Here is an 11,622-nt window from a genome sequence, read left to right on the forward strand (position 1 = left end):
TATTTTGAAATGTATATCACTTCAACTGTAGCAAGAAAAATAATTTGCTCCTGTAAACACCTAAAAATTTCTCCTATTTTTAAATACAGAAGCAGGTGCATGAGTCTCCCTTTCTCTCTCTCTCTTGCATTGTCTATCATTCACAACATAATTATTCTAAAAACGAAACACAAACTTAATATCTTACATGATGATGAAATTTTGGAGTACACCACTTGTAACTTGGTTAGGGTAACACACTGAGTAAAGGTTTTTTGTGACCCCAAAGTTGTCTTTTTACATTGCAGCCAGAGACAGTTATGTTGATCTCAAGAGTACTAGATTTTTTGTGAAGTAGAAAGCTGATGTATATATTTCTACATTATTCCCTACTTTTGTATTGGCTTACTTATTTCTTGATGGAAACATTACTCTCCACTGTCTTATGCAATGGATCTGTAATATAAAGGGATAAGCATGCTTTTGTTACCAATTCTTTGCATTTGCTCAGGTTGTATAAAATTGCAGGCTTATGAATGTCAATTTTTAGTTGGCACATTGTAGTTTTGGCATCTTTATTCTTAACTTTCTATCTATGGGTTGTTAAGACAACAAAGAAAGGTGAACAAATCAAATTAATAACTTGCCTCACTTTCCAAAGAAAATTCCGTTCACTTTGTAAATTTTCTTTCAACTTTTGCACTGATAAAATTGTTAAGAGAAATTGTATTGGTATACAAAACTTATATAATAAAGAGAAAGGATAAAAATATACATGAGATAAGATAATTGATGCAATAAAAAAATAAATTGTAAAATATATTTTATGAATTTGTTGTATGAGCAAGCAATCTTTTGTTATGATTTTGCTTTTTCTTTCATTAGAAAAAAACCCTAATAACTTGTGAAATATTTTAGATAGTATCGTTACGGTTTCAACTGTCCAACTCTCAAATGTTTCAGATTTTTAATAAATGGGTATCTTATATTAAAATAATAAATATATATAATCTTTTGCTGTGTAATCCATGGGGATAGAAGACTATGTAAGGGGTATGATACAGTTCCCTTTATTGATATATACCAAAGAAGGTTTGAGTGAATCAGAAATGCTGTTCACTAAATCAGGAATTGGACTATGTACCAGAAAAAAAAAAAAAAGGAATTAGATTCACTTTATTTGGTGATGTATACATGAATTTTAGTTAATAAAAAATATAATAAAAATGATATATTAAAAAATAAGTTGTTAATATTTTGCTTTGAAAATTATACATACAATCATCGTCGAGAAGTTACTAATGTATGCAATAGTTGTTTTTTTATTTATTTAAATCATTCATAAAAACAAATTCCTTACTAGAGTACTATTTTTATTTATTTATTTATACCGAAAAAGAGTACTGTTTTTATTTTATAAAATATTAAAATTTTAACATAATTTTAGTCCTTCAAATGCTTTTTTTTTTCAAATATTAAAAAAATTAATGTTTACACTTTTTCTTTTTAATTTTGATATTTATTTATGTATTGTTGTTACATTGGAAATTTCAATTGTGAATTGATACTTCAAACATATGTTGCTTCTAAGTTTTGTTTTTGAAGGATGAATCTGATATTACTAAACTGACACGGGAATTGTAAAAAAAACATTACACTTTCAATCGATCAAAATCCATCTCTTTAAAAATCATACGCACATCATCATCAAGACTCATAATATCCATTGCTTTTAAATCAATCATATCAATTATTTGCATTAAACTAGTGTATTAAATGAAACTACGTGCTTATTAATTCATGTTTTATATTATTAAAATTACAGATTTTTGAACAAATATCCCTCATTTTATTCAAGATATGGTTGGTCACAAAATACAAATCAGTAAAATTTGAATCATAATTTACCTTTTGTTAAAAAATTAAAAATATTTCAAAAATAAAGAACTGTGATTCACCACTTCGGTTCGAATAGAGTTAATCAAAACTTAAGAAAAATACTAAAATTACAATATTAAAATATTGTGATTGGAAAATAAAAATATTTATAATTTAATATTATAGTATTATCATTAAATAATTAATAATGATAAATTTAAAATATAAAATGAGAGTATGAGACTACTTCACGTGAGAATCTTATTCTTAAAATATATGATTAGGGGCAGAGCCAAAAATTCTATGTAAGAGGTGCATGTACATACGAGTGAGGAATAAAATTATTTTGTTTAATAATTTTATAAATATTAAGTTTTATTATTTAATGAATAAATAAGGTTATATATTTATGTTAATTAAATATATAAAAATTTAAAAATTTTAAATGATTATAAATATATGATTTTATAATTATTTATTTATATTTTAAAATTATATATTAAACATTAACATATTATTATTTGATAAATTGTTAATTATTTTTTTATAATTTTTTATAGACTTACTTTATTTAAGAAAATTTTTTAATTAATAATTAAATTGATAAAATTCAATTTTTATAAAAAATTATTAAGTGAAATATTTTTTATTAGAATTATTTTTGGAATAATTTGATTTTCGTGTATTTTTTTAACGTGTGTATATATTTTTGTATGTATGTAATTTATAAGCAATTTTTAAATTAATATGTATATAATATATGCAATAAACTTGACATTATTTTTTTATTTGTATTTATTTGAGATTTAGTTTTTGTAAAAAAAAAAAAAGAAGATGAAAATTAATTTAATAATAATCATTATTTAAAAAATTTTAAGATGAAAAGAGAGATATTTTATAAACTATATAAAATCCTCCTAAATATAAATTTTTAACTCTTTTTAATTTAAAAAATATTTTATTAACCAATCTTCCTCTTCTTTTCTTTTCTTTTTCTCCTTTTTTACCTTTAAAATTCTTTACTTTTTTCTCTTACTAAACCTTTAAATAAATTCTAAATATACATGATAAAAAATTATAAGATATAATATATTTATAATATTAAATATTATAATGTTTATATAAACTTACTATATATATATATTAGTTATGTGCCCTAAAGCATATATAAATAAAATTAATTTATATACTTAACTTTTTAAAAAGTTAGACACTAAACCTTTTATAAAAATAAAATGCATAAGATATAATAATTTTTAAAATCCACATATCAAATCTAAATAAAAAGTACCATAATTTCATTTTACATGACAATATAATTTTTTTTTGGAGATTACAGTGACTAAAATAGGTCATCCCACTACCTTCCCGAGTGATATGATTGATAGAGTTAGCTTATCTACTTTTCTATCACATCAACAGCGTTAGTGTTATCATACATTTTGAGACAAATATAAAATATCTAAAATTCTCTTTATATAAAAAAATATTTTTATAAATATTTTAAAAATAATTATATACAATCTAACAATCCCTCCAAACTTAATTTTAATTGAGTTTGTTCGAATCAATTTAATAATAATAATAATAATAATAATTACTGTTAAACTTAATCTAATATGAATTTAAGTGATTGGCACAAATAATTCTCCCGTGCTTTCCCCAAAATCTGACCACTTCAGGCTATATTTGGGCTTAACCATTTACAATCTTATTTATCTAATAAAATAAAATTCAGTTATTATTGTTGTTACAACTTTTAACATAATTAATAGTTAATTTTAAATGTTTTATTATTAATTATAGTTCATTTAGAAGATAAATTTAAATTTTAAAAATCGCTTCTATTTCTTTTTCAATCTTATCTAAAATTTTTATGTCATCTTTTTAAGGTTATAAACTTAATAACAAAAGGTCAAAGGTAAAGTATATGTGATGCGAAAAATAATAGTGAGAGCAAAGATATACCCTTAAGAATTTATTTTTTATTAGAATAGGTTAAGGAATAACACATTTATTTCAATAAAAAAAATATAATTTTTAAAATTAAAAAGAGAGCTAAGCATCTTTCAGAAGAAAACAAAAACAAAAAGTATAATTTATTCAAAGGTTTACAAATGCCATATTTATTAGTGACTCTCAATAACTATTAATTTGTATTAATACTTAAAACTCATATAAATTACCTAACAGTGATTGGTTATTGAAGTAAAATGTGATTATAGATGAAGTTTACTTTAACGACTGAAATTTGAATCTTAAAGTTATAATTTATAGAGGATTTTTTTAGCTAACAAAAGTCAAACCAAGTTAATTAATTTTGATGAGCCAAATTTATCGTTTAAGACTAAGATCCAATTCTACAACTTCAAGTGAAAATATTGAACATAAATACCTTATTATTTTGGAAATATGTAGAAATCAAATCCTATCCCAGATTACATATGCAACCTAAATTAGAAAATAAGACAACTGAAACTTATATTATATATTATAGGACTATTGTATACATATAAAGGCAGCCCTAACTATCATACTCTACTTTTAACTACTTTTTTGGTATAAATTTCTCTAAAATTTGAAGAGTATATATTACTTTTAATTTATAAAACTAATTTTATTTATTTTTATATTAATTTTCTTCTATATAAGTATTTATTTAAATTGGGCTCAATACTATATTATTTTGTAACTATAAGATAGCTCTATGCATCCACTCAAAGATCACATCACATTATCTACCAATCTTAAAATTACATATAAAAAACCAATAACATTATTGGTACACCAAATCTCATGAAGCAAATCAAATCCTAACAAAGGAAGGAGATGCTAATTTTAAGGTATGTTTAGCAATTATAGGGTAAAAAAAGTGAAATTAAAGGAGAATAAAGAGTAAGAAAAAAAAAATATTGCCTTTTTTGAATGTTACAAGTTAAAAGTAGAAAGGGAGTAGAATGTTACAACTCACGTATTTAAATCTATTGGCTGTACTTTTACTAATCACGTGTTATTTCCTGTCTTGATTATAACGATGGTTAATTAGACGATATCATAAAGAATTAAGGTTTTTAATTTTAAAATAAAACATTAAGTCATTAAATTTTTTTATGAGTTTTGGGACTGTAAAATCATTAGAAAAAATGTAATATTAATTTTGATGAGTATAAAATAAGTTAGATGATAAAATATTCATTTCTACATTTACTTTCATAAAACTTTGAGAATAGTATTTATACTCATCGGGTTCGCTTTTTTTAATTTTATTTAAAATATTTTTATAATATAAAAAATAAACAAGTTTTTTTCATTTGTCTAAATAAGCAAAAAAGATTTGTGCGTGTGTGTTAAAATACTAATAATATATTATACTAACATATGATATTTTAAGGGTATATACTATTTTTATACAAAATATTTTATTATTATAATATATTATATTATCTGTAATAATAATTTAATTTTTATCAAACAAAAATAATACGAAAGAAGATTAACCAAATGCCCAATTGTTAGTATATTTTGTTTGTTTGTAGTAGATGTCTTGGTAAGGTCATTTCTTTCAATTCCTATAAAACCTAACTAAGATTAACATAAATAAACATTCAAATAATTTGTTTAAATTTATATATTATGCATAACTAAATTATAAAATTTTAGAAATTAAATTAAAGGACATTTCACTCTATATACATTTTAAAATAAATTTTATTAAAGAAATGTCAATAGCGTAATATTCATTTCTATATACATTTTACTTTTAATTGAAATTTATATAGACTTCAATAAATAATAACTGGTAAATGTTCATTAGTAAAAAATTAAAACAGGTCTATATATTATGATGGTACTATGAGAAGATTCAAGTCTTCAATTTCAGTTAATATCAATTATTATTTTTTATTATAGCCTTATTTTAACTATAAATATATAATCGCAATTCTCTCAATTAATTGGAAGATAAAATTACTTACAATAGTGAGATCATGTTAAAGGAATAAGTGAGAAAAAATAATTAATAAGAGAAACAAGTTTATATAATAAATGAAAAATAATATTAAAATAAATGAAAATCTTAATTTAGTTTTTTTATGTGAATATCATTAGCTTAAAAAATATAAATAAACGGAAGAAACACTATATAATAACTATTATAAATGCTTTAAACACCGTATAAAACACAATATTAACACCAACGTCTCATTTTAAAATTATCTCCAAGTTGTCCATCTTCAGTTAGTAATTATTTGATGCTTTTAAAACAGTAAATATTGTATGATATGTTTTACTATGAGCTAGAAACGTGATAACAACATGTGGTAAACTTTCATTCACGCTAAACTCCCCTTTATTCATTCTTAATGTAATTTTAAAAATTATTAGTTTAAGAGAAAATGTATTTAAATCAAAAGATACATTTAAAAAACTTATAATAATTGTATGCATAAAAAATATATAAAATAACTATTTTTTAGTTTAAATAATTTGTCTTGAGTATGAAAAATTCAATGAGGGTATGCAAGCATTAAAGGGTTGGTGATTAGTAAGATAATAAGGAATAACCTTTTGGAAAATGCGATTAGACCTTACAATTGTTTGTGATTAATTAGATTTGGACGTGACAGAATGGTAATAATCTAGAAGTGTGGTAGAGATAACGAGATGTGAGCAATAATTAATTATCTAACCAAGATATTAGGCATTTAAGTGTGGAGATTATTATTGCAGATCAAATGTCATTTAGATTAAACATTAAAAAGTTAAAACCACACTTACAAGTAACACGTAAGACAACTTGGGTTAGTCTTTTACCTCACACAGATTAATTTACTTTTCGAGCTTGACCGTGTCAAGTTCTATATCTTGTATTACAGTATATTGTTATTACTATGAATTAATCTATGTATGCTTAATAATATTTTAACTTTTATTTTTTTATCTGCATTAAATCGATTCATTCAAAAATACTAACGAATAAGAAATATTTGAACATACATAGTCATTAATAGGTTCAGTCTAAAGTGTTTTATTGGACTTAAAGCCTTGCAGCATTAATAAAGGTATATAGAATATACAGATTCGATTAAGAATGTCAATATAGTTTCTTACTAAACGAAATTCCTAACATGATTATTATCTTCATTGTTTTTACCCATGGTACTCGTAATTCATGATAAAGTTAGCTTATCAAAATATTTTTATTAAATTCAATTTTTTAAAATACGATTTAAGTTTTTTTGAAAATTATTAAAATATATGAGTTTATTAAATTTTATAAAAATATAATAATATTTTTTAATATAAATTTATTCCTTTTAGACGTGAAAACCTTACTATAAAAATTAAAGATAGTAAAATTATATAAAAACATATTATCTCTATATTAAAATTTATTTTTCGTGTATACACAGATACAATCATATACATATAACATATAAGGAAACTTCTTTATTGTTATAGAAGTAAAAGTTAGTAAAAGAAATAAATTTTGGTTAAACCGTGCAAGAAATAGAAAGTAGAAATATTATTTTAAATTAAGCATTGAGAATTTTAGAAAATCATTCTTTAAAAACTAATAAAATTCTGATAAATGAATTTGAGAAGACATGTGCCTTTTGATGAGTTAAGAAAATTCATAGAAATTAAGCTTTTTATAAGTTAGTAACACATCTGATTTAAAGTTATTGTTGTTATTATTATTAATATACTTTCCATTGATACAAACCTCTTCCGTTTAGTAAATCTTTTTGGAAAAATGTTGAGGAAAATATTGGCATTACATGGTCCGTTTCCCCCTAATTTCTCTAAGAATGAAGGTTGAGGAGCCAAGTCAATAGATAATAGATGCATTAATTAGTTAAAAATGCTGTGCATTTATTTCTTTATTTTGTTAGCAATATTGAAAGGGTTAATTATAATATTTTTACTCCAACAATTCATTCCATCTCCTTCACATCCTCTTTAATTTCTCTTTATCCTCTTACTTTTTGTTAATGTCCCTTTTATGCACAAAATTTTATGAATATCTTAGGTGTAACAACCAAAATGCATGTGAAAGAATTAATAGTAATCTATTTATTTGAAGTGCACATCAATATCAGAATGGAAACTGTCAAACCTGAATCAATCCTGGTGGTGGTGATGATGATCAGTGACGTTCCTCCATGCCACGTATAGCTTAACAATGCATTGATCTTAATTTTGAATTCTTCATTGTTCTTGCTCTCTCTCTCTCTCTCTCTCTCTCTCGCAGCAACAAAGAAACAAATGATTAATGCCTTATGTCTCGTGTGAGAGCAATATCACAAAAGCAGCTTTCAATTGCCATTGCTTAATCTCTAAATAAAATCGTGTTCCATTTAATGAAGAAAACCTTATTTGTGGAAAAATGAGAAGAAAATATTTTATTTCACTCCATGCATTAATGTAAATTTCTATTAAATGATAGATAATAAATTATCATCCTATGCTGGACTGATCATCTATCATCACGCATTTTTAATCTGAAATTCTTCATCAATGAAGAAAATCCTTGCTGTATAAGTTAATTGTTCTAATGAATTTGTTCATTAACCTAATTATCCAATCTGGTTTTTCTAATGTAAGAGTTAAGTACATGTTTGGTTAGTTTATTTTCAAAAAATAACATTTTTTTCCTAACTTTCTTATATATCTTCTGATAAAAAAAAAACGATTATTTTCCAAAAACAACCAACCCCAAACATGCATGTTAACCAATCTTACCTTTAATTTTCGAAGTACGTTTATAGTAGGTTTTTGCATCGAGCTTCGCACTGGCTTAATCACTGGTTCTCACTCCCGAAATGGAGTCCATAAGGCAAGAAGAATGCACATAACATCTTCCTTTGATCCAATTCTTGTGTAGGGGAGTGGTTGATGAGAACCTAGCCAGCAGGAAATTAAAACAATCATATTGTGTCACAGAAAGTTAAAAAATCGAAGTATAGCATATAACAATTCATAACATGCAATATTTGCCAGCAAAATAAGAAGGGTCTTAAAATATACCTCATCAACCATCAGAATCTTGCGAGAAATGGGATTCATTTCGGGAGTCAGATCCAGTGATTAAGCCACCAACTGGTGTATAAATATGAATCCAACAAAATGAAAGTGTTGTAGAATTAAAATTAGCCAAAGTTTAGAAGAGAGAAGAAGAATATATATGGTATTTATATATAGAAGAAGTAGCAAATGCCTAATTGGGTGGTGAGTTGACAGTAAGATATCAACTATAAGTGTTTGAATTTGGAGAAAAGTACATATCAAACAGTGAGTTGAGAAGTCGTACGTGTGGTTTGAGTCTAAGATGTAAGAGATGGATTGGTGAGTTGAGAATAAAATATCAAGTGTTTGAATATAAGCTATAAGATACACTGTTGTTTCGATTTTCTCGATTGCTTGGCCTCAAAGGTGTGTTTATTTTCTTAATTTTTAATGGATAAAACAAAATGCTCATGCAAATGCAGGTTGCTGCGTCACGTCCCCACCTTTTCATGGTACAATACGAAGCCCTTATGAATAATTATGAGAATCTGTGTCTGTGGTTCTCGACATGATGAGACTTGGGCAGTTTAATTGGCTACTACTGTTGAAACCTAGCTGGAACTCTCATTGTTAATAATAATTTATGTTACTTAATTACACGACATTTATGATTGATTGATTCTTGTAGATCAGCTAGCACAAGTAGTTGTGGCAGATGGTGAACTATCTGAGGTTTTGATTTACATATGTTGATTCTTGTATATCAGCTAGCACAAGTAGTTGTGGCAGATGGTGAACTATCTGAGGTTTTGATTTACATATGTACAACAGAATATTCATTATTTATCACTATTCTTAATTTCCCCCCCCACCCCCCTTCTTTGGCACATTAGAATTAATATTCAAAACGTGTGTCTACACATATCAAGCTAAAAAAAATTTGTTTCTGAAATCACTATATTACCACGAGAACAACTATTTAGTACGATTTTTTTTATACGAAATGTGACGAATTCACTTATTTAGCCAATCAAGAAAGCATAATTATCCACAATGTTAGCAGAAGTGCAAATGAAATCAAATAAAATATCTGCATTCAGTGTTTGTACAATTTTGTAACTATTTTAATTATTTTTTCACATGATATATCTTTTCTATATGGACCTTAAAGAACATTAAAACTTCATGTACAAAACTACACTAGTATAGGTAAATGAAAAATGCATTTGTTTATCATGCTGCCATTCTAGCTTTTGGTGTTTCTGATGGATCCATATATCACATGAATACAAAATAGGATTTTATTATTTGAATCATTCTTTTAATACCTATATATATTTATACACGTTTATTTTTCTTTTTTACGTATCACTTCAAATATAAATAAATAAATATACATGAATGTTTCTAAGGTGGCTGAAAAACATTGTGAAAACAACATTTCCGTATAATACATATTCTGAGTCACTACTTATACATAGGAATTGACGAGCCACCTATCGATATTTGATGTAGTGGTGGGGTGACTTGGTCTGCTTTAAGGTTGGTGATGAGATTCCTACTCATGTCATGGTTTGACTGGACCATATGTAATGTGTGGATTAAACATAGTTAAAACCCATTTTTTTAGAATAAGTTTCAACTTTAACTTTTATGAAGTCCAAGTAATAACCAATTACAGATAAGAACTTTTTTGGGGATGGTGGCGAACTGCCGCCACCTTAATCAACCCCCATATACATAGCACGCTGTTGTTTGATAGGTAAAAAACAAATCTTGGACTTCAATTAAGCTTCTTTTTGTTTTCAAAAGTTCAAAAAGGAACAAAAGAAAATCTCATTATCTATAGGCTGTAAGCTTTAAGTGGACTGATTAAAACAAAATTTAGAGAAAGGTTAATAGGTTATAACCTGGATGTTTAGTTTCTATATTTTCTCGATTTAGATTTTCGTTTTTATATTTTTTAGATATAATTTGTGTTTCTTTCATTAATTATATTTTAATTTCTATGATAAGGTATCGATATTACTGTATTTTTTTTACTTTTTTAAGTTTAAATTTCCTTAGAATAAAGATTATATTATAAATTTATTTATCGAAGTATTAATTCTTATTTTTTTTAAATGTATTTATTGTTATTAAAGTATTATTTTTTGACCTTCAAAATTTAAATAAATGTAACTATAAAATTCTAAAACTAGAATCAAAATCATTGAAACTCATTGTTTATCTAACCAAAATAAAAGTAGTAGGATGAGTTTTTGACTTAGACCACAGGTATTTTTTAAAAAAACATAATTTTATTTGAGTTGAATATAATGAATAAAACATTGAAGTTTTCCTTTTGAGTATTTTATAAAATTGTATTTACTAGAATTTAAATTCAAAATCATAACTATTTATTGTAATAGTGTGAATTTGGATTGCTGCAGTAGAAATTCTACTATATCAAGTCCAATGACAATTATAACTATTTATTGTGTATTTTTTTTTAAAATTAAAAATTAATCATTTTAAAAGTGAAGATCATCCCTGGTAGAAAATCATTTTTCTGCAACTCCATATTATTATTGTTCTGCCATAGTTTAACATACTCTAAATTATTATTTTAATACAAGTCTTTTTAAAAAAGATTGTGAGCAAGAGTTTTGAAAAAGACATTTTTTACATGTCTTATAAATTAAAAGGATATTACATATCCTCTTACGTATGAAATAATTAACACTATTAATTTTATATTAAATACATAAATAGATA

Source organism: Abrus precatorius, unplaced genomic scaffold (assembly GCF_003935025.1).
Source record: "Abrus precatorius isolate BTA unplaced genomic scaffold, Abrus_2018 Scaffold7, whole genome shotgun sequence".
Lineage (NCBI taxonomy): Eukaryota > Viridiplantae > Streptophyta > Magnoliopsida > Fabales > Fabaceae > Abrus > Abrus precatorius.